The following is a 24551-nucleotide window of genomic DNA, read 5'->3' as shown; positions in this document are numbered from 1 at the left end:
ATCCAAAAACCAATTTCAGGAGGCTGAGGAGCGCTACAGCACTACTAGGTGGGCACTACAGTGCTAGAGTCAAAGACTCAAGCCCCCAGATTGCGTGGCCTAGCGCTATAGCGCTCCTAACCTAGCGCTACAATCAGAACATGAAGAATTCTAGGTTTTCCCCAACGAACTTTCCCGAGCCAAAGCTCCATAAACCCACTCCAAACTTCAACTAAACTCAAAATTGACCTTATAACTCACTATACCCCAGCTAAAAAAACCTAACAACATCAAAAACTTGGCTACAAGCATCATCAAACACAGAAATTAAACTTGAGCTCTGAAGCTCAAGAACACCATCTAAACCAGAAAACCTAGATAAACTAAGTCAGAAATTATTACCTCTGATGAAAGAATCTGACCCTAGGTTGCCTTCAATGTTCCCCCCAGCTTTGATTCCACTAATTCCCAAGTTCAAATCCTTAAATTCCCATTCAAAACCAACTTAGAAACCACTCTCAACAAGGTTCAGCAAACTCAGAAAAACCATAAACCTTACCTTAATTTGGAAGCTAATTCTAGTTGAACTCCTTAGCCACTCCAAGGATCAAAGTCCCAAGACCTATCCTAGACTTCCTCTAAGTTCACAGCTTCAAAATCCTCAAGGAAGAGTGAAAGGAGAAGAAATCGTGAGGAAGAGGGAGTGCTCTGTTTTTCTTTCCATTCTTTTCCTTCAGTTTCTACCACTTTCCCTTATGCTCTAAAAAGAAACATCAAATATATCAAGTATATCTCCTAATAACCCAAAAGACCATTTTGCCCTCCCAATAAACCAAATCTTTTAATCCATCTAAGGGTATTTTGGTCATTTGCTCCCAATTCCCGCTAATTCCTCGAGTGTCCCTAATATTTACCACTTAAATCCCGTCATCTAATTAATCATCAATTATTTTCCCCAATGTCTAAAAATCTCCAACATATTTCCCAAATTCCCATAAATACCCCCCAGGCTTCCCACAAGCCAGGTATAAATCCCTACCGTGACTATTTCGCCAAACCGTTCACTAGGATCGTCTCGATCCATAAGCTGCAAATACATCCACATAATAATGTTGTCTTAACAATTTACCACAAATAATCACACTTATGCCCTCAACGGGCCAAAATTAGAAATATGTCCTTATAAGCTAAACAGGGCCCACATGTTTATTAATACTCATAAACATGCATTTCATACATCCACATAATCATATAAGCATGCTTATCACATAATCATGCATTTAATCATTTAAATCACACATAAACCAATTATGCCCTCCTGGCACACTAATCAAGGCCCTTAAGCCTTATTAGTGATTTTGGGTCGTTACACCCTGACTCTGAAAACCTGCACCTACTGACATGTTGCTTTTGGTCTTAGGTCCGAGAACTAGAACCTCAGACCTGGGAGGCAATCGAGATACGAGACCCTGTGCCTCAACTGTCTGAGCTGGAGAACCTCCATCTTCGAGACTGAACATCGACGAGTAACTCACCAAGACACTTATTGCCCCATTCGGATAAAAACTAATCCAAGAAGACCTTTTCTCCGACTATAGGCCTCGGGCAGTATCATGCCCTGAGAATGTCCACAAACATCCTAGCCAGCAACAAAATATGGACAACATTTGCCCCCGAAGTGTCTACTTGTCCTCAAACAGTGGAGACTTCAATCTGAGGAAGATTTTGAAGAGTCCTCGGATAGTAAGCGTTTGGACTTCCGCTGATGTCACTCTGAAAAGCAGAACCACGTGTCCACGCCCCATTGTTGGGCCCGTCAGTCCGTGCATTTAATTAGGGGTCACCTTGATATCCCAAACCCCTACTCTGAGCCCGAAATGTCTTATCCCAAAGAAAACAATGATTGCGATCCACGCCTTTTGAAACCTGGCCGTCAGATTATTTTAGTAAATCTATTCATCCGACGGTTGTGGGAGCACTGTCTCTCTGATACTCTTTACTGAGTATAAAAACCCATAAAACTTTTAGTCTCATATCACAACCATTTGAAAATCCTAAACCCTCCCAGCACATTTTACCGTTTCTTTTTCTCTCCCGTATGCTTCTCCTCTTCAACCCGTTCCTGGAGTTCTGGACGCTGGCGTGAATCGTCCTACTTTTGGTCACACGACAGGTTGTGCTTCAAGGTTAGGACTCGCCTCAGCACCTATCTTCACTTTATTTCATGTAAGTATCTTCAACCTACTTTTCTTAGTGCGCGCTAGGTGTTTTTTGATATATGCTTAGGAATGGCAGTAGACCAGACTGTTAGATTCTGTTCCTCATTTTTACGAGTCGTTTTAGGCATATTCTGACACTAGGCTCATTCAAAGTGACCTTCAAAGGTCTTCTGTCAACTTTGCATTCTTGGGCCTGTGACCGGAATCTAGGAAATTTCCAGATTCCGGTAGGTTCGTCCCCTCCGGCTTGTCCTTAGGTGCCAGGGTCATCTCGCATTTTATTTTAAAACTCTCCTCTTTCCCGAGCAGTTTTCCTAGAGTCGTTTGTGTTTTGACCATCTTTCTTTCGATTAGAATACTAACTAATTGGTTTTTTGTCTCAGATGTCTGAGGAACTCCACCAATTTCACGAACACAGATTCTACCTCTTCGACTAGGAAATCTCTGAAATGGCCCGCACACAAGATGCGCCTGAAGGAAATGCAAGGACAGGGGCCCGAGAGCAGAGCGGGGAACAAGTCGTCCATCCCAGCTTCCAAGTGGTGGTGAGGCCTGCAATGTTCGAAGACTCGGGGCTCATCCTGGAGGAGGTAAATGAAGCCCCTGTTCCACATCCTTCGCAAAAATACGAGGGTGAGGCATTCGAGGTGGAGGATTATCTCATTCTGCTCCGACATCTTGATGCTCTAGAGGTGATCATGAGGTACTACTCAGTTGGGGACAAATGCCTCATCCACCTCTGCCGAGAGTCCGAGCGGGCGCATCGCAACGTCTATGGCCTGGGTGCTTGGAGCCAAGCCCATCTGATGGCAGGGGCTACCCTACCCCTCAAGCAGTACTTCGTTAACTTCTTGAAGTACGTGGGGATAGCCCCCTTCCAGCTCTCCCCAACGGCTATAAAGTGCTCTCGGGGATGTATGTTCTGTTTTGGAAGCAGAAATGGTCGGAGCCTTCACCAGCAGAGATCCTATATTTCTATAGTTTCAAGACCACTCCTTGAAAGAAGGGTTCCAAGCGGGATGGATATTATGCTCTGGTGAAATATCCAGCCTCGTCGCTCAACTACAAGGCTCCTCACCATAATGAGAATCATGGTCGGGACTTCAAGGATGCCTTCTTCTTTACGGACAGATTCTCGACCCGTAGTAATCCGACCTTAATTCTCGACTTCGCCCGAGTAGGTGAGTATATTTCTGAATGTGCTTATTATTTGCCTCACTAGGGATCTTTCTGTGTTCAATACTTAGTCACTTCCTTTTGAATAGGTCCTTTCCGCTGAACTCCATATGTCCAACTTTTCGAGGATCACCTCCAGGTTATGAAGGCTTTCCCCGACCGGGACTTGGATCTTAGCGTCCTGGTAACAAAGTCGAATCTCATTAGGTCGAGGCTTCTTAGCTTCGAACAACAAATAAGCAACCTGGAGCTGACCAAATACCGCCATCCAAAATGTCTCGGGAGTTGGCGTCTCACCATATCAACTACATAGAAGGGTTGGCCAAAACAACGTTTCACAGACGATTGGCGGAGGAAAGGCTGGTGAACTCTAGGGCCATAGAAGAGGCGCGAGAGGCCCAAGAAGACTAGGATCTTGAGGAAGAGCTTCAGGCAGGGATGGAAGCTTCTTACCTGGACTCAGGTAACTCACCTCTCGTCCTAACGTCTGCTTCCCGAGTAGGTTATAGGATAAGTCCCGTGCACGTCTGGGCTTCCCTAGCACTCCTCCGTTGTGGTCAAATATCACATTGGCGTTGGACTAGGGAAGAATTCCAAGACTACCTGGATCTCGTACATGTTTACCTCCACAACCCTAGGAGGCAACCTACCTCCCGTGGGTTCGTACCCTTAGACTGAGTGATATCCTTGACCACGAGTTGGTTTTGCCAATATGGCACCAATATTAGCTGTGATGCAAGGAATAGGATAGACCCTCACTGTTTGCATCGAGGCTCAGCTCACGGTGAGCCTCCAAGTAACTTATTTTATTGTATTATCCTTGTGTAGAATGTATGCTAATCGTTTGCCTTGTTCTTGTAGCTCACATGGGATTGGCGGACATTGCTCAGTCTGCCTTAAGGTTGGGAGTGCCCCCTAGCTCTTCGGCAAGAGAGGGATCGTCACATCCTCGGGAGCATCCCAATCCCTCTCCTCCGGCCAAGAGGCAGAGAGATTCCTCTCCCACCACGGAGCCCCTTGCAGTTGATCTGACCTCGGTGGTGGAGATCCCTTCCTCGCCTGGAACAGACGAGGAGTCACAAGATGCAATGCCGGAGGAGGTACAAGAGATACGACTGGAGGGGGTATTAGAACTAGGCCAAGGGTCAACTCACAATTCAAAACAGAAGGCGATGCCACCCTAAGTCTGTCTCCTCGTATATCCTGAGAAGTATAAGGGGGGCTTGTTGGAACAGTATAAGAGGATGCTTCAACACTTCGAAGCCAGGATGGAAGAAGGTAATAAATATTTGCACGAGACATCTGAGCCCCTCTGGAAACTCAAGCCACCCCGAGAGAGGCCACTGGTCCCTCCAATCGGTCGGGCTGAGCTGGAGACCCTGTTCTTCGCTAAGTTAGGAGACATAGTTGCCTCTCTCGCCACCGAGCTCATTCAAGGGGTTAGCTCCACCATGTGCGAGTTGACCGCCCGAAGCTTCTCCCAACTTGGCAATAGTAACGAGGCATCTCTCGTGGCCTCATGTTGGTACGCTTCCGTTCGAGTAAGCTAATCAATCCCGCGCTTGGGTTCAACTTATTCAAATGTTATTGAGCTAACACATTTGTCTTACTTTGTTTTTTTTTTTTTTGCAGTCCGCCTTAGCCTATCAACGCCTGGGAGACATTATGATGGAGAAATCATATGAGCTTCGGAGATCCCAGGACAAGATTGCCTCTCACAAAGAGAAACGAAGGGTTCTCAAGAAGAACTTGCCCGAGCCAACGCTGCCCTCGAGGCTGAGCGAAATCGCTCTCGGGAGCTCAAGGAGACCCTCCAGAAATCCTTCGAGGATTTGCAGCAGGCCAAAGGGGAAAAGCGTGCAGCCATTGATGTCATGCAACGAGCCTAGGAGGAGGCCAAGAAAGCTACGGCTGAGATTGCCCTAGTGGCCTTGGAGAATTCTCAGGTCCAGGAGCAGGCTAAGGAGGCTACCAATCGGGCTGAGCTAGCCGAGAGGAAGACCCTCAAAGCCATGCAGATGAATAGGTCTGCCATGTGCCAGGTGGAAAAGCTTAAGCAGGAGGCCGAGTCTATCTCCAAAGGCGCCTTTTATGTAGCCTGGTATCACAATCAGGACATGAACCTGGACTTCACCGGGGATCCCGAGAAGTACAAGTTCCTTTTCAACAAGCACCTCCGATCTTTCCAAGCTGCTGAAGCATCCCTAGTTGCCGAGGCAGCCCAGGCGAGTGGTGCCCCGAGCGTGGATCCGGTCATAGAACTGGTGGCGGAGGTTCCCGAAGACCGAGCATAACTTTTGTATTTGGGAATGCGTGCCATAAACTTAGTGGGGTATAGACAAACAATTGCTCAAGCCCCGAGCGTACTTCTAATTATCTACCCATTTAAGAATTATGTGACTTGCACTGCTTTTTATTTGGTTTGGTTCTATGAATTCACCAAATAAGCACTCAAACCGTTTTTAAACTCTTGGTTCTATAAATTCAGCGTAACATGAAGGTCATGAGAACAAGAACTCAAAGTCTTGGTTCTATAAGTTCAACATAACACGAATGTTACGAGAACAAGAACTCATGTCTGTTTTATAAAACTTGGTTCTAAAAATTCAACGTAACACAAATGTCATGAGAATAAGAACTCACACCTATTTTATAAAACATGGTTCTATAAATTCAACGTAATACGATTGTCACGAGAACAAGAACTCACACCTATTTTATAAAACATGATTCTATAAATTCAACGTAACACGAATGTTGGGAGAACAATAACTCGAATCAATTTAACATTTGGTTCTGTAAATTCAGCGTAACACGAATGTCATGAGAACAAGAACTCAAATCATTTTAACACTTGGTTCTATAAATTCAACGTAACACGAATGTTACGTGAACAAGAACTCAAGCTGTTTCAAATACTTGGTTTCCGTGTTTAGTCTCTTGTAGGCCCACAGTCCTAGAAGTAGCTTTGATGCGAAATTTACTACAGGTCTTTAATCGTCGCCTCATGCCCATACAACCTGAAGGTTCGGGCTTTCAGGGGTTCTGGCATGAGAAAACACATGCCCCCCGAGTATGCACTATTCGAGAGATGAAGTTAATGAGACGCCCAGGTGTAAGCCGCCTGGGTATCCGTTTGTATTGCACATATTAGAATTTGGTTATTACTCTCTGGGTGCGCACTATCCTTGGGAGGTAACCTAAATTCTTAAGTCTGTTATACTGGCTTTTCTAAATATGGGATACAATGATATTAGGGGCGCTTCGCTCGTCGACTAGCCGACTTTCCCATATCACGGATTTCCCGAGGCCAAGTGTGGGTACTCGGCCTTCCGTTCGCATCTCGAGGCCAAAAGACTTGGTCAGAGCTCCTTGGGCTCGGTGTCTGCAGGAGATGACCATAGTCTATTCTTGCGCTACTTGGGTTATCTAGCTCTTAGGTACTAAGCTTAGTTCTGCCTAGAATAAGCTACCTTCTAGGCTAGAGTATTAGTTTCCTATTTCCTAGGTCGTTCCTTGTGAGGCGCGGTGCTGCCCTAACTCCATGCCCCCCAAGTGATCGAAGACGGTCACTTGTCCAGGAAAGCGGGTGCTCTTTACAAAACATTAACAGGATATAACGGAAGCTAAACACAAGCAAAACAAACAAATTTCTTACCGTGTTTTATATACACGGTTTCCATTACATGTGCCCGAAAGCTACAAGGATATTACAGAAATAAACAATGTTTGTTGCTCATACTATTGGTAATACCGGCGAAGATGCTCAGCATTCCAAGCATGAGGAATCATCTCTCCATTAAGTCGGGCTAATTTATATGTTCCCAGACATACAATGCTCTTGACTTGGTATGGGCCCTCCCAGTTGGGTCCCAGTACTCCTGCACCTGGATCTCGGGTGGCTAAGAAGACTCTTCGCAACACCAGGTCTCCGACCCCAAATTTTCTATCCTTCACTTTGGAGTTGAAATATCTGGCCACCTTCTGCTGGTAGGATGCTACTCGTAGCTGAGAAGCTTCGCGTAGCTCCTCCACGAGGTCCAGGGACTCCCGAAGTAGGGCATGGTTCGTGGTCGGATCATACGTATCCTGTTAGTGCGTGGAAATTGCTGCTTCAACCGGGAGCATAGCCCCATATCCATAGGCCATCGAGAAGGGAGAATGGCCGGTGGAGGTCCGGGCAGTGGTACGGTAGCTCCACAATGCCCTAGGCAGCTCCTCGAGCCAAGCTCCTTTTGCATGCTCCAGCCTTTTCTTCAGAGTGGACTTGAGTGTCTGGTTCACGCTTCCACCTGGTCGTTGGCCTGCGGATGGGATACGAAAGAGAAGCTTTTGATGACACCATGCCATTGATAGAAGTTTGTGAACACTCTACTGTCGAACTGCAATCCGTTGTCAGACACTATCTTCCTCGGAAGCCCATACCGGCAAACAATATTTTTATGACGAAGTCCAAAGCCTTTTTCGAGGTAATTGTGGCGAGCGGCTTGGCCTCAACCCACTTCGTGAAGTAGTCGACGACCACTATGGTGTATTTTAGCCCTCCTTTCCCTGTAGGCAAAGACCTGAGAAGGTCGATGCCCCAGACGACAAAAGGCCATGGGCTGGTCATTTGAGTAAGCTCGTTTAGAGGCACTCGGGGAATGTTGGCAAAGCGCTAGCATTTGTCGCATTTCTTGACGTAATCCATCACATCTCCATTCATGATGGACCAAAAATACCTTTGCCTTAAGATCTTCTTTGAAAGGCTTTGCCCCCCAGCGTGATCACCGCAAAATCCTTCATGTACCTATCACAGTATTAAACTGACTTCTTGCTTGGACACACAACGAAGCAGGGGCAAAGAAAAGCCTCACCTGTAAAGCCTATTATCCATAATTATGTACCTCAGCACCTAGTACAACAACTTCCGGGCTGCCTTCTTGTCTTGGGACAACTCCCCGGAGACTAGGTATTTAACTTTTGGCTCCATCCACCCATCTTGGGGTTGTACTATTTCCACCTCGTCTGGAGCCAAGATACTCGGAGACTCCAAATAGTCGATGGGGACCACATTGACTAACTCAGTGTCTTTGGTCGTAGCCAGCTTTGCCAAGGCTCCTGCATTAGAATTTCGCTCCCTCGTCACTTGTCGAATAGTGAAATTTCAGAAGTTGTGCAGCATTTCTTGAGCCTTTGCCAAGTATGCTGGCATTTTTGTTCCCTAGGCCTGGTATTCTCCGAGAATTTGGTTCACCACAAGTTGGGAATCGCTAAATATCTCAAGTCGTTCGGCCTTGAGCTCTAGTGCCATGCGAAGTCCAGTGATTAAGGCTTCGTACTCTGCTTCATTATTAGAGGCGCTAAACCCAAAGCGGAGAGCATTATGCACTCTATCCCCCTCAGGGGAGACCAAAATAAGTCCCGCCACTGCACCATTCTCGTTTGAAGACCCATCCACAAACAATTTCCACATTAGTCCGACCACTAGGGTGCTCTCGGTTCTCTCCTGATTCCCAGTGCACTCGATGATGAAGTTGGAGAGTGCTTGTCCTTTTATGGCAGTCCTCGGGAGGTAGGTGATGTCGAATTAACTTAACTCCAACGACCACTTCAAGAGCCTTCCCGACGATTCAAGCTTTTGCAAGATCTGTCTGAGCAGATGGTTCGTGAGGACCTTAAATGGATGCGCCTGGAAGTAAGGTCATAGCTTCCGAGAGGCCACCATCAAACAGAAGGTTAGCTTCTCCATCAGTGGATACCTAGATTCTGCACCGAGGAGACTCTTGCTGATGTAATATACGGGGTGTTGAACGCGGCTTTCATCCCTAACCAACGCGACACTAACGGTGTCTTCCGACACAGCCATGTAGAGTAGGAGGGGTTCTCCGTCCACTGGCTTGGACAAGATCAGAGGGTTTGCCATGTGCGTCTTGAGCAGTTGGAATGCCCGTTCGCACTCTTCTGTCCATTCAAACCTCTGACTCCCTCGGAGAATATTGAATAAAGGGATGCATTTGTCCATTGCCTTGCTCAAAGCTGCGATTCTCCCTGTCAGGCTTTGAACATCTTTATGCTTCCGGGGAGAAGGCATTTCGATTAAGGCCTTGAATTTTTCGGGGTTCACCTTAATCCCCTAAGCGCTTACGATGAAGCCTAAAAACTTGCTGGAGGCCACCCCAAATGTGCACTTTTGGGGGTTGAGCTTCATTCCGAATCGGCAGAGCACCGCGAAGACCTCAGCCAGGTTGCCTACATGATATGGGGCGGTCCGGGACTTAACCAACATATCATCCACATAAACCTCCATGTTTCGCCCCAACTGATTCTTGAACATTCTATTAACCAGCCTTTGGTAAGTGACACTGGCGTTCTTCAACCCGAAAGGTATCACGATGTAACAATAGACACCCTTGTCGGTTCGAAAGCTAGTGTGCTCCTGATCAGCGACATGCATGGATATTTGGTTATATTCCGAGTATGCGTCCATAAATGATAGCAACTCATAACTGGAGGTGGCATCGACCATTTGATCTATCTTGGGGAGTGGAAAACAGTCTTTCAGACAAGCCTTATTAAAGTCCGAAAAGTCTATGCATTTCCTCCAAGTGCCATTCGACTTTGGCACGAGGATAGGATTGGACAGCCACCTGGGATATTGGGCTTCTCGGATAAACCCATTGGAGAGGAGCTTGTCAACCTCGGCTTTGAGGGCCTCTTTCTGAGTCTGGTCAAACGTCTGTTGCTTTTGCTGGACGGGAGTAAAGCTAGAGTCAACATTCAAGGCATGACATATGACATTTGGATCAATGCCCGTCATTTCAGAATGTGACCAAGCGAACACATCTTGGTTCTCTCGGAGGAAGACCACTAACGCTTCTCGGACCTCCATTTTCAAGCCTCCTCCGACTTTCACCTTCCTATCGGGGGTGGAGGTATCTAGAACCACCTCTTCTATTTCCTCTATAGGTTCTATGGACCTCTCCTCTTGAACCCTTGGATCTAACTCGTCAGGCCCCGAGTCTTGCACAACTCGTATCTCTGGGATCTCGAAGCTTTCAGAGACTTCCTCCCTTACCATCATCACAAGAGCCTTGAGGGCGACATTGTAGCATTGTCTCGCCTCTTTCTGGTCACCGCGAACTATGTTGATTCCCGCATCCGTGGGTAATTTCATGCACAGATGACGAATGGAGGTGACTGCCCCGAACTCCACCAATGTTGGTCGTCCCAAAATGGCATTGTATGCCGAGAGACAATCCACCACCACGAAGGTGCAGTACTTAAAGGCCTGGCAAGGTACCTCTCCAAGCGTCACTGAGATCTTTATCTTCCCCATTAGGATGAGGGCTTCTCCCGAGAACCCATAGAGTGTCGAGGAGCACAAGGACAGGTCTGTTGTAGTGAGCCCTATCTTCTCGAATGCTGATTTAAACAGGGTATTCACCAAACTCCTGTTGACTACCAGAATCTGCGCCACCATTTTATTGGAGATTTGGCTCTCAATCACCAACAAATCGTGATGCGGGAAATGCACTCTCCGAGTATCGTCTTCGGAGAACATGATGACTTGGTCAGTCATTCGCAGAATTTGGGCAGGTAATTGGTTCAAAGTCATTACCTCATCATCGTGGTTCAAAGCTTGCGCAAACCTGTTCTGCGAGCTTCGTGAGGTGCCCCCCAGGTGAGGTCCTCTTGAGATGGTTCCTACCCGCCCATTTACTGGAGGAGGCCCTTGGGCTGCTGGATGCTGGGGACGTACAAGAGTTGCTGACGGGACCTGAGGCATGGCAGGCGAGACCGCCGGTCTGGCCATGAGTGGATGTGCTTGATGCAGTCCACCCTTAGCATACTGATGGAGGTGTCTCAACTTGATGAGGTTCTCAATCTCATCCTTGAGCTGGAGACATCCGTTAGTGTGATGCCCTATGTCGTTGTGGAAATGACAAAAAAATTCAGGGTCCCGTCTATCCCTGTCTCTTCGAATGGGCTGCGGCTTCCTGTAGTGCATGTGATGTGTCGTGGCCACGTAGATGTTCTCTCGGGAGTCCACTAAGTCAGTATACTCTGAATACTGTGAGACGTACTTCTCGCCTGATGCGACTCCCTTCTCGGGCTGTGTGATTCTGTTTCTCTTGGGTTTACGACCCTTACCCTTCCCTACGCGCCTTGTGCCACGAGGAGCTCAATTGGATTCAGCCGGATGGGATAGGGCGACAGCTCCAGCACTAAATGCAGGTTGAAAAGTGCTGTATCCAGTGGGTGCTGCCCCGAACCCTGCCGGAGACATACCAAATCCAGGAGCAGACATGGCGCTACAACCGGAAGGGGCAGCACTCTGGCCTGGCTGGGCTCCCAATGACCCCTGCTGAATGTGAACATAGGGGGATTATTGGATCCCTGAGGCCATGGGGCCAGGACCGGCCGAGGCAGGGAAAAGGGCGGACGCTCCGAACACCCCGATCTGGGCGTCTTCCCAGCTGATGTATTCTTGAGCCCAACGAATGAAGTTGTCAAGACGCTGGCATCCCCTTCGCTGGAGATCATCCCAGAGTGGGGATCCCGCGCGGATGCCAGCCTGCAATGCCGTCAGTTGTTGGCCATCATCGACCCTCTTAGTTCTTATTGCTTCTTCTTTGAAGCGTTTGATGTAGGCCTTGATGGTGTTGGATGCCAACTTGATGGGGCCTTCAAAATCAAGATTTTCATGAAAAAATCGACGTTGCCCGATGGTGGTTCGATGCAAATCTTGTAAAAGACATAATTTTTCACTCAGGTGTCCATTTGGGGTAATTTTTTTTTTTTTGTATTTTTTTTAGATCTACACGTTTTAGATGTTCACATACACATTTTCAAAGTTTAGAACTTGAAAACATACCAAAACATATCTTGAACATAAGGTATGTTTTGCATTTTGCATTTCTTTTCAAGTTTTACAATCCCTAAATGTATATATACACATCTCAAACGTGTAGATCTTGAAAAAAATTACCTAAAAACAAAAAAATACCCCCAAACAGACACCTGAGTGAAAAATTATGTATCTTGCAAGAATCGCATCGAGCAACATCGATTTTTTCATCAAAATATTGATTTTAAATGCCCCATCAAGCTGAGCACCATCGAACCACGTCGATTTTCTGTAGATTTCAAAGTTTCAAATCTGAAAAAAAAAAATTGCAAAAAAAACCCAAAAATCATGTCCAGATATGTTCGAAATGCAGTATTTTAGTGTCCTAAGTGAGGAAGACTTGTCATTGCATTGAGTTCTCTTATATTTTATCTTACCCATGAATTTTTTTTTTAGAGAGAGAGTTGAGATGAATGGGTTGAGGGAGAGAGAGGGAAGAAAGAAGAGGAAGTGGATGAGATGGATATTTTAGGTATTCTCAAAAAAATGGACATTTATTTTAAATGATTTAAACGACTAGCATTTTTTTTTTACTTAAAACCACTCATTAAGCATAAAAACTCAATTTTCCCAAGTCAAATAACTAACTAAACTTAAACAGCACCAAATCAATTGAAAAAGTGCAAACTAAATTGAAAAAAGATATAACGTAAAAGAAAACTATCTCGAAGAGGTGCCAACATAATTGAAGAAATATCAAAACTGATTGATAACAAACATTGCTGGAAAAAATATGAAAATGGAGAATATTACCATCAACAAATGAACTTACATATTGGATAATCAAAGAAATATAAGTAAAGCTGAAACATAACTCTGCTAAATTCAAATAATCACAATAATAATTAATTTAAATAAGTGCTAAAAGAAAGTATCTATTTTAAATCATTGTTGGATAATATATCATCTTAAAAAGACAAAAAAAAAAACATAATTTGTAGAAATTATTGTTGAGAAGTACAATCTTGCTAACGCTAAATAACAAAATCATAACTATTCTGTATATAAATAATAACAAGAGAGAAGTCATAAATTTTAAAAAGTGAATACGTATATTATATTATGTTTATAAATTACGTAAAAACTGAAAAATGTCGTTAAACTAAAATAAACAAAATAGTTATCGCTCGTTTTGTGGCCCAAAATTTTTAATATCTTTTGTCATTTCAAAAAACTTAAAAATCATAACAGAGATATTAGTGGATAAATATCAAGAAAAGTGAAGAGATCATACCTGCTTTGATAGAGTATTAGATTAAAAAATTACAAATAACCTATGTTAAAGAAAGACTTTGGATGAAAGTACGATTCCGGCAGGTGAATGTTTTTGTTGTTGTCTTGAGACTTGATCCAATGATATGATCCTTAAAGTTGGTGGCGTGCAACATCTTGTTTAAGTGAGGAAGATACTATGTGGGTTTTGGCAAAAGAGAAATTTTGGTTGTGAGCATTATCTAACGATCAATGTTTGTTTAGATATTTATTCATAGAAAATTATTTAGTGGTGATTATTAAATCACTACTTATATACCATACTACATATAATAATTGTCTTAATATTAAATATCTTGCCTATTATACAAATGACTATCAAACGATATTTTGTATTTAATAGAATTTAGTATGGTTTAACAAAATTTGATATGACTTTAACAGAATATGCTCAAAAAAAAGTTACAGTTTAACAGTAATGGTAAATAACATTTCGCACCCTTTCAGAAGTACACAATCTTTCAGGAGTACACAACCTTTCGCATTCAGTAACACATTACAAATAGATAAACAAATGTTAAAGAACCTATGTAACGAAGGAGTCTCAGTCTCATACCCAGCCAAGCTCTTGGTATTTCTCAATTTAACCCTTCATCTTCAATTCCCCATATTGTATACTAAAGGCCTAAATTTTGTTAATATTCAATTAGGGTTTGGATTCGTTTTATTTTTAGGGGTGATACATACAGAACATATGTGTGCATTTTTCTGACTTTTTCTTACTGAAGGTTCATCTTTAATTTTACTTAGCAGAATTGCCTAATTAGTTTTTTTTCCATCATTTCAGAAGAACCATATCCTGTGTTTGGTCAAGTTTTTCTTTTTCACTGCTACCTTGGAATTCTCGAGTGGTGTATTATGAGCATAATATATTTTATTCATTTTTCAGTAAAACAGTTCACTTATTTTAATTACCTCTGTATTTCAAACTCATGATATTGAAATATTCATTTATTATTAACAAGTGCGGCCTGATGCATCATATTTTTATTAAAACTATATTTTTATTCATTTATTATTAAAAATATGATACATTGTTAGTTGTGCTTTTTAAAGTTTGTTACTTATAAATATTTTTAAAAAATATTTTTAAAAAATAATTTTTATAAATTACTAATATCATTATTATCGAACACAGTCTAACTTTTATGTTTTGGCTATTAACCAGAGTCTCGTGACTATTTAAAAAATAATTCTTAAAGATAGATAGAACTTTGAGACTGTGAGACATACATGGCAGTTGAGGATTGGTTTCCATATTGGAATAATATGGAGATTGTGGATTTGATTCTTATTACTTTCATAGTTGGAGAAGGTGATGAACAGATAGGGCAGACTTGTCCTGTGTGTTTGGAGGAATTTGAAGTGGGAACGAGCTATGCACATATGCCACAATGTTTACATTTGTTTCATGTCGACTGTATTGTTAACTGGCTTCGTCGAAATCCTTCTTGCCCAATTTGTCGAGCTCAATTATTTCATTTAAGTTGGTTTTAACCAATTATATGTTTAATATATTATATGTTATTGAAGCAATCACTGTTTGAAAATGTGTCTCAAAATAATTCTTCACGTAGACAACAACTTTCTACTTAAATAATATTGTACATTTTAATAATCATGATATAACGTGCATTGCACGTATTTTATACCTAGTATATATATGCTATCTTGGCAAATCTATGATGTCTTGCTAAAATATAACACACTTTAAATGAAAGTTTATCCATTGTGCTAAAAAATGTACTAAATTTGGCACATACTAAAAATTGATCCAAATTTAGATCAAAATATAGCATGATCCAAATTCCAAATTTGGATCGACAATGTTTACTTTTTTATTTACTTTTTTGTCATTATATATTATTTTATTATTAGTTTTAGTATCTTATTTATTACTGGCATTAAATGTTCACTTTTTTATTTATTTTCTTGCCGCTACTTATTATATTATTATTATTTTTGGTATTTTATTTATTATTGGCATTAAATGTAGACCTTTTTACATCATTTTACATCTATGTGCATTAGAGCACAATTATAAAAGTTGTGATAAATATGTCATTTATTAACTTTTTGTGCTAAATTTAGCACTATTTTTGCATCTTGCATTGGAGATGGTCTTGTACATACTAAAATTTAACAATAAAATGAATTATCAATTTAGACTTTTAAAATAACTTTATATATTTCTAACATTATATAGATATGTACATTGTAGTTATGTATTTATGTCATTTTCATTTATCAATGTTTATATATTGAATTTGATATGTTTTATCAATTATTATTTAATTTACATTTAAATGTGTATATTTTTAATATTTTATAGATATAATTCTATTAAGTTATAACCACATCATAGCAATAAAATAAGAAAATTTACACTTGGTACCGTTTTTCGTACCTTAATTACAAAAATGTTGTGCCTTATTTAATTTACGTTATTATCGTTTTTGGTTTTTTTCTTCAACTTTATCTCTTTCTCTCACCTCTCCTTAACTTCAAAAATCTTTTCTGACCACACCGCTAGTCGGTTGGGCTGAAGAGTTGTATCATCGCGACCTACTCTTCAAGGTGATCATTTTGATATGTATGAAGCATATTTTTTTTCACTATCATGGTAGAAGATGATCATAATAAAAAATAAAATTTTAGTTTCTTTTTTATATTTTATTAACAAAAAAGTAACTAAATTTTAAACTTAAACAAAATTTGTATTCTTATTTTACATTTAAATGATAACATATGTATTCTAAATAACTTTAAAGCTATTTTAGAAACATTTCAAGTAGCTTTTTAAAATAGATTCTTTAGGATATTGTTTGGTAACTTTTAAATAGAACATAAGAAGATTCTTTTTGGTAACTCACTAAGTTAAGTTTGTTGGTTGCTTTAAATTTGTGGCATACCAAAAATTTCAGTCATATATCAAAAGGTAACCAATTGGTATCTTAAATGCTTTTAAAAGCAACGAAAATGTAGCTTTTAAAAGTAACTATGTAGTATACTAAATAGTATCATTTTCTAATAAGCTATTCATGGTTACTTGGAATTATAGGAGTGGCTTTTTATAATATATGATAACTAATTAGTTTCTAAAATATATTTGAAGGTAATGTAAAAATATCTTAAATAACAAGACATGTCAATTACACTAAAAAAATCTATTAAAAGTTACTGTGTAGTATATTAAATTAATTTTTATTAATAAATTATATGGGAACATATTATACTATATAACAACTCATTAGTTTCTGAAATAAGTTTGAAGGTTACAAAAATGTATCTTAAATAATAAAATATCACAATATAACATAAAATAACTAATTGGTATATTAAAATGTCTACAAATATGTTTTGGAGGTACCCAAAAGGTACTAAAATAATATGATCTAAAAACAAAGCTTTTAATAAATAAAAAAAGTGATCAATTGGTATCTTATCAGTATCGCAAGCAACCAAAATGTAACTTTTTACAACTCAGAAAAAACAAACAAATTTGGGAAGTGAGATTTCCAATTTTTTTCAAGATCTAGTATGCTATGCTGTCGTGGTATCGATATTTGTGTAAATAATTGGGTTGAAGGTATTTTTGTAAATACTTTGGATTCTAGGGTTTATAAATGTAAAATTCTCATAAAAATGTGTTGGTCCCAACATTATTACTATAAATAAGTTTGACTATACATAGTATTTTTTTATTTTTAGTGGTATATAATTTTATTATCATTATATTAGTTTCATGTATTGTGGCATATTAAATTTATTTGGTCAATCTTATTTATTTAAATTTATACTTATATATATTTTATTTTGATGGTATATATTTTTATTAGTATGTTAATCTATGTTCTGTGGTATATAGATTTATTTGGTTAATCTTATTTTAAATTTATTTATTTTTATATATTTTTTCATTTTTAATTTTGATAATTTATACCTATTTAATTTTGGTATACTTTTTTATATTCTATGGTACATGAGATTTCGTTAAAATTATTTCAAATCTCATTTCTCTTTTTATTTTTTTATTGTGGTATATTTATATTTGATTTGAGCAATCATATTTCAAATTGGTACTTGTCGACTGCATTTTTCTCTATCAATTTTAAATAAAGAGAACTTGAAACAAAAATAAAAATGACACTGAGTATTTCATGGTTCAGGTTATAAAACAATTCTAGTCCACGAGTCTATTATATTGAGATGCTTGAAGCTTGAGAGGTCAAGCTTCAATGGAGGTTTTTGGCAGTGTATATGCTGCTCAAATTACACAATCGTCGAAACCCTTACAATGGGGTATCCTCACCCTATTTATAGTGGCAGAGAACAATTAAGTGGGACTTTAATAATTATTATCCCTCATAATGATGGGATCTTAGTATCAATTATTACAATTCTTGTGATAATAAACAGAAAGGCCTGTACAGATCGCACGGGTCCCATTTACAAGGTATCAACCCACCACTCTTTGGGAGGACACGCCGCTGACAGTGTTAGAGAGTGGCTGCACATCTTCCCGTGTTAGGCGGTGCATTGGGACATGCTATTTGTCTCGAGTACGAAAACGACACCACTACACGCGGGGTGTGTCACGTGTCAAGAAGTTGTTGGTGGTCCCAAGATGTTGTACTTGACAGTTGGCATCGTTCTCCAGGGGCGGAGAACCATCATACTATAACTTTTCGACTAAGAGGCTAAATAATACCTAGAAAGATCTAAGGAAGCCTTCCCCGGGGCTGGGGCATGCTAAATAACCTCCCGAATACCAAGAAAACTCAACGAGTGCCATGTGTCGACTTGACAAAAACACGAACAACATTTGTGTAACGTCCCAAATTACCTAATAAGGCTTAGGACCTTGATTAGGGGCACAGGATGACAAATTATAGAAATTATGTGATTATGTGATATATATATATATGTGTGTGTATCATTATATGATTATGTGAATTGTATAATTATATGACTTGATATGCATGTTTAGGTGATTTAAATATGCATATGGGCCCATTTCTGATTAAAAAGACAATTTTCGTAATTTGGCCTGTTATGGGTATATTTGGCATATATGTGATATATGTGTAGGACCAAATTATTATGTGGATATATTTGGGTTACGCAGCACGAGACGATCCTAGGGAGCAAGCTAGTGGGAAAGTCACAACAGGACCCATATTTGACTCGTGTGAGTCAATGGGTATATTGAGTATTTAGTACATTACCGGGATATTGGGTAATGAGAATGATTATTTGATGATATATTGAGAGTTAGTGAGATCATGAGGGAATTCTATGAATTTTGACTATTTTACCCCAGAGGCGTTTTTGGGACCCCGAGCATTGGGATTTGCTTGAGGTTACTTAAGGTCGAAGTAACCTGTCAGAAATAAAAAGAATGTCCAGTACATTCTCTCTCTCTCCCGTTCGTTCATTTGATGCCCATTAGCATTTTCGAAGGAAACTCGAGTTTTAAGACTCGGATTCATACAAGGTTAGAGTCATAACAATTCTAGGGAAGATTAGAAGCTTATTAGCCGGATGATTTAGCGAGAAACGACATAATCAAAGGTAATTTAAGCTTTGAATTTCCGAATTTCCGTTTCCTAAAGTTTCTTAAGTTTTGAATTTGGATTCTATGTTTTGATGAGTTTATGAGTTGTGTTGAATCTTGGGTTTTGATGGTTTTGGGCCATTGAAATGTTTGGGAACTTTGTTTTTTGGATTTGGATATGTTTTGATAGGTTTTTGGAAGGTTTTTAAATGAAGAAAATGAAGGTTTTTGGCTGGGTTCGTTCTTGGGCGCCGCGACCCAGGCTTGAAGAAGGAGGAGGCTATCACTGATGGGCAGTTAGGGCCGCGACGCAGGGTAGGTGCGCCGCGGCGCTAGGCACAGGCAGAGAAGGGGTTTGGCCTCTGTCTGGAGGCGGGCTGTAACATCCCAAATTTCCTAATAAGGCTTAGGGCCTTCATTAGGGGGCAGATTGGCAAATTATGGTTTTATATGATTAAACGTGAATTAATTGTCATTTATGTGTATATGTGACATATATGTATATCATTACTTGATTATGTGAGTTATATTATAATATGATTAAATATGCATGTTTAGGTGTATTAAATATGCATGTGGGTCAATTTCTCATTAGAATGGCATTTTCGTAATTTTGACTCGTTATGAGTATATTTGAATATATATGTGCATATATGTGATATATGTGTGAGACCACATTATTATGTGGATATATTTAGATTATTCGGCACGAGGTGATCCTAGTGAGAAAATTAGCGAAAAAGTCACAACGGGAATAAATACCCGGCTCAGGGTAGGCCTAGGGGTATTTTGATAAATTAGCGCATTGCTGGGAATTATTGAGTAATGGAAATTTATTTGGTGTATTGTAGATAACTAAGAATTATTTAAAGAAATGGTGAGATGTGATGGTAAAAGACCAAAACACCCTTGAAGGCATTAAGTGGCAAGTTATAGGCTTAAGGGCATGTTGGTCATTTGCTGTGTTGGGGGTTAGTATACTTGGACAATCTAGAACACTGTTGAGGTCCAAAGGAAATTAACAAATTGCAGCTATCTCTCTCTCTCATAGGGTTTGAAGTTTTGAAAGAAAGCTTGAATTGTTGGAGTGGAGCTTTGGATTTGAGCTTGGAAAATGTGTAGGCAAGCTAGGGGATTGCTAGGAACCCATCGTCAGAGAATAAGGTAATGGTTTTAACCCTTGATTCTCTCTGAATTTCTGAATTCTTACTGTTTTTGCTGTTCTTGAGTTTTACAAACTCAAGACTTGGATTTTGAGTTTCTATGGAGATTTTGATTATTTGTTGTTGTTTTAATGTTGCTAAGCTATTAGGTAGACTATTTGGGGGATTGAAATGTTAATTTGAGGGGTTGGGGACCCGTTGGGATCAAATTTGAGGCTTTGAGGTTTGGAGAATTCTGGAAAAAAAAAAAAAAAAAAAACCTAGAATTTTGGGTTGGCTGGGATCAGTGTTGTAGCGCTACAGCGCTAGTCTGATGGGCAGTTTGAGTTTCTGACTTTAGCGCTATAGCGCCTAGTGGGTAGCACTGTAGCGCTACTCAGCTTTTAAAACTTGATTTTTTGGTAATTTTTAGGGTTTTTGCTCAAGAGCTCAGGGGACAATTTCACCATCCCGTTTGGTGGAATTAGAGGTCCTAGGAGCATGGGATTGAACCTAGGGTTCGTTTATGGAATCAAATGTTGATAAGACATTATTTATGGGTTGTGACTAGATTTTCGCTAAGGCTCAGGACGGGATCGTACTCGGGGGTTGCTCAGTGCTTGGTCCAAAGGTAAGAAAACTGCACTTGATGTGTGAGATGCCTGATTAGGGCTTGGCCCATTTGTTAAATGTATACGTGATTAGGGCTCGGGTTCGGGCCTAGCTTGTAACGCCCTGGTTACCCCAAGACCGTTACGGTGAATGTTGAACCGTGAATTTAACTTGCTAATCAAGTTCTTTGGTTAAAAACGTGCTTCTAGGTGTTATTAATATGTTAAGATGGAAAACCAATCAAAAGGAAATGATATGTTTTATTTAAAACATAAAACTATTCATGGGCCCATAAAAACGTTTACAAGTTATTTACACTGCAAAATGGTCATTACACTGCAAAATGGTCATTACAGTTTGAAATTTACAACCCGCCGATCTAAGCGGCAAAAATAGGGTAAACCCCTAGTTCCCCAAAGAACTCCTTGGCCGTGGTGGTCAAGCGGCCGCATCTGTACACATCACCACCTAAGCTCTCCACTCAAGGCTGGATGAGCTTTTCTTTCCCTTTACTTGCACCACATAGCACCCATGAGCCAAAGCCCAACAAGAAAACATAATAATGCAAGTATATAATATCAAATGATGATCATGATAATCATACAGAGCTTATAGCCCTTAACAGATGAGTGAATGTCACTTTGTGGTTACATTAACCATGAAGGAGCTTATAGCTCTAATCAGGAAAGTGATTTAACACTTGAGGTTCTGGTAAACCATAATGAGTGACTGACGAGCAAATCACTAGCTTAAACAGATAAGTGACTGATGGGTAAGTCACTAACTTAAACAGATGAGTGACTGATGGGTAAGCCACTACGGGGCTCGACACCCATAGCCATGTGACTAAACAGTCACCGGGGTTCCCTGACCCTGGCTCTAAATGACTAGCATTTGGCTAGACAAGCGCTTATAGTATTCATCGAACTTGAGGTCGGTCCGACATTAATGCTCATTCGAGTCATTCAATGCAGATGTCGATTAAATCCAATCTTTATTGGCTTGCATTAACACGCTAAAGCAGTTCTTGACTTATGAGTCAATCCCACGTGTCCAGTGCTCAATACCACTGTCGAACTTGACTAATGAGTCTCAACTTCACAGTTGATACTGACACCATTGCCAATTCTGACTATTCATTCAATGCCATACACAAGTGAGCAAGATTTTCTAAGCATTCAATATTCAACCCATGTCCACATTTAAACATTCAATATGCCTCATGAATAACCATGCATGTCACATATGGGGTGTAGTTTTCTTACCTCTGGTTCGAGCGAAAATTAATATAAGAACGACCCTTAAGAACGATCTGTCTTTTAGTTCCTTAGCGGTTACCTGGTCATAACCAATTATGGGATTTCATCTATAAAATGAGTAATAAAATGTTCTCAGACCAAGACCTAGCCTCTGGGACATCGAATCCCATTAAACTGGATAGTAGGATCGATCCCGAGGCCTAAGGTTTGAATCCCTAAGTCAAAAACACACTTTTGGCCAAAATGGCCCTTAGGCCCCTTCAGCACCACCTTCTTCTTCAACAAGCTTGGGTCACGGCGCTCTAGAACAGAGCCGCGGCCCCACCCAAAACTCAGCCAAAAACCTCTGTTTTTCCCCTTCAAACATATTTCAAAACCTTATAAAATCTCTCCCAATATCACCAAGCAATCCCACAAACTGCTTCCACAACTTATCCACCATACAAGCATCAAAACCTAAGCCTTACACCAATCAAAACCTCATCAAATTCCTCATTTTAATGATCAAATTCCAAACCTTAAAACCAGCACAAAAACAGGGCAAGGTACTAGAAAATGGAACTAAAACCTTACCTCAAGCTTAGGTTGAATCCTCTTCAATGGCTGAACACTAGTCTAAGACCTCAAGCTTCAATCTCCAAGCTTGAATCCCCAAATTTGTTTCAAAATTCAAAGGAAGGAGAAGAGGAAGATGAAGATCATGAGGGAGGTAACCAAACTTTGTTTTGGTTCTATTTTCTACAGCCTTTAGCCCATATACCAATCCTAGGGGTAAAAAGACTAAAATGCCCCTAGGTCAAATAAAAGTTCTAAAGACTCCCATGGGCAAAATCGTCATTTTCCACCTATCTCGTTAATCATAATTAACGCTCTCCAATTCCTGATATCCTCAAATACTAATAATTCACAACCTGTTACCCTTTAATTCCCGGTAACGCTCTAATCACCAAAACACCCCGAGACTCACCCCGAGCCCCGAGCTTAAGCCTGTTATGACCAAACCGATAGTTTATATTCAAAGATCGTCTCATGCCGAATAACTCGATCAAATCCACATTATAATGTGGCATCAACAATTAATCACAAGCATGCACTAAAATATATAAATATGCCCTCAACGGGCCAAATTATCAAAATGCTCTTACAATCAAATGTGGACCCACATGCACGCATTTAACATCATATTATAATAAAATTCACATAGACATGCATATAATCATTTAATGGCACAATAAAATAATTATGGCCCTCTCGGCCTACTAATCCAGCCATTAAACCACATTAGGGATTTTGAGGCGTTACACAGCTGATGAACATGATTATGATTATGCCTGTGTATATCCATTTTAGTATATGGTAATGCATTGTATCTGTGTGTATGATGAATGTATTATGTGATTGTTCGTTATAACCAGGAAGGTCGGTTTATAAGTCGAGAATCTATCTGTTGCATCTGATTAAGCTCGACCTGCTAGTCAAGGGCATACTTGGTTTAAAGGGGCTCGACTTATAAGTCGAGAGTCTCTAGGGCTCGAATTATTAGTCGAGGATCTGCAAGGCTCGGCTTATGAGCCGTGACCGACATCATGCGTGCTAAGCGCAGGCCGCCATGGTTGGGCCACCACGGGAGTGCACTAAGCACTTGACTGTCTCGGATGCCATATGAATAAGTGGGAGTGTGATACACACTTGTGTGACCCTATGGCCACTCATCCGTGCAATGTTTATGCTTGATTCCAGTTATTACTGGTAAGCATGTTGTTATACTTTGAGAGCTATTTGAATATGTTTTCTTGCTAAGTCTTTTGGCTCACGGGTGCTTTGTGGTGCAGGTAAGGATATGGAGAAGCTTGGCCAGCCATGAGTTGGAGAGCGTTAATGGTGATGTGTACATATGCAGTTCACTTGACCGCCACGGCTGGGGTATCACAGGGGAGCTAGGGGCGGACCCCGTTTTGCCGCTTAGGCCGGCTTATTTTGTAATCTTTGGATTGTATCAAACTTTTAAACTTGTATTTTGGGATCACATGTAAAGACCGAAGTTTTCTTTTAATGAAAATGTTTACTTCTTGACCAAAAATTTTAATGCCTGAACCCTTAGTGGCTTAATCACATGTTTAGTCCAAATGAGTCGTTTAGCGAGTCAAGCACTAATTTTAAACACATGTGGTAACGATCCCTAAGTAGTAGGGTGTTACACGGGCCACGACTTAAGGCTGGGGGGCCGCAGCGCTTAAGGGCAATTTTTGCCAAAGTGGGTTTTTAGTCATGGGAACTTAAACCTAAGGGCTCGGGATCGATCCTACTACCCGATTTGGTAGGATTCGACGTCCCGGAGGCTAGGACTCGGTCCGGAAGCCTTTATTTACTTGTTTTGACGGGATTCTATATTATAGTTGTGACTAGGTTATCGCTAGGGATTTAGAATCAGGATCGTGCTCGATG

The sequence above is a fragment of the Humulus lupulus genome, chromosome 2 (assembly GCF_963169125.1).
Source record: "Humulus lupulus chromosome 2, drHumLupu1.1, whole genome shotgun sequence".
Taxonomy (NCBI): domain Eukaryota; kingdom Viridiplantae; phylum Streptophyta; class Magnoliopsida; order Rosales; family Cannabaceae; genus Humulus; species Humulus lupulus.
The sequence above is the reverse complement of the archived record's forward strand: the minus strand, read 5'-3'. Positions refer to the sequence as shown.